At 71.3% G+C, this 739-nt stretch overlaps 1 protein-coding gene across 1 annotated transcript in view; it reads left to right on the forward strand.

Moving 5' to 3' along the window:
• Nucleotides 1–372: 372 nt before the first annotated feature.
• Nucleotides 373–739, forward strand: part of Kdm4c (lysine (K)-specific demethylase 4C) — a 354,066-nt gene continuing 353,699 nt past the window's right edge. Inside the window, exon 1 of the mRNA XM_005388674.2 lies at nt 373–454. The gene's annotated coding sequence lies outside the window, so the exon portion shown is untranslated. The remainder of the gene's footprint in view (nt 455–739) is intronic.

Below are 739 nucleotides of genomic sequence, written 5' to 3' on the forward strand. Positions count from 1 at the left end.
GGCACCCGCTCTTCCAGTCCCTACGATAGTTAGCCCCCAGGGATCCTCAGGCCAGGCCTCCCATCCACCGCCCTCGGGGGATCTCCATCGGAGCGCACACCTGCGCGGGGCGGGACTTGCCACGCGGAGGTGATCAAACTCTAGCTTTGCTTCCGGAGGCGGGACGAGCGAGCTCTTCTGCTCCAGCGTCGCCGGCTGAGGGCCGGGACGCGCGGAAACCGCGCCCCCTGGGGACCCCCAGTCGCACACGGGAGGCTCTGAGGTTCGGCCCCGGGACGCTATCATCGTCGCCCGGACTTCCACGCCAGGCGCCACCGGGCAGCCCGAAACCCCACCCATGACAGCGCCGCTCTGACGTCCGCAAGCCCGAGGTCTCCATAGGCCGCGCGGCGCGGGAGCCCCGGGACGACGTGAGGCGCGTGGCCTCCAGCAGGTCCGGCCCCGCAGGAACCCGGTAGGCGCTTCCGGGCACGGCTCTGTACACCTGTTCCTTCCCCCTGCGTCAGCGTCCTCCCGCTCTGGCAGGATGGGACCCGCCCGTCGTCAGACGCGAGGAAGGCGCACCAAGGCACTCGCAGTTACGCACAGAGCGCACGCCCGAAGCCAAAGCAGGAAGGTGCCGGGCACCTTTAAACTGTTGCGGAGCTCACGTGACCCCCAGCGCCGGCCCGAGGTCATGTGACGACGCGCGCGCCCCCTCGCGGGGAGGCCGTCCGCGCCGTGCGCGCGCCCTGCGGCC

This window comes from Chinchilla lanigera, unplaced genomic scaffold (assembly GCF_000276665.1).
Source record: "Chinchilla lanigera isolate Chin_1 unplaced genomic scaffold, ChiLan1.0 scaffold00033, whole genome shotgun sequence".
In the NCBI taxonomy this organism is placed as follows: Eukaryota; Metazoa; Chordata; class Mammalia; order Rodentia; family Chinchillidae; genus Chinchilla; species Chinchilla lanigera.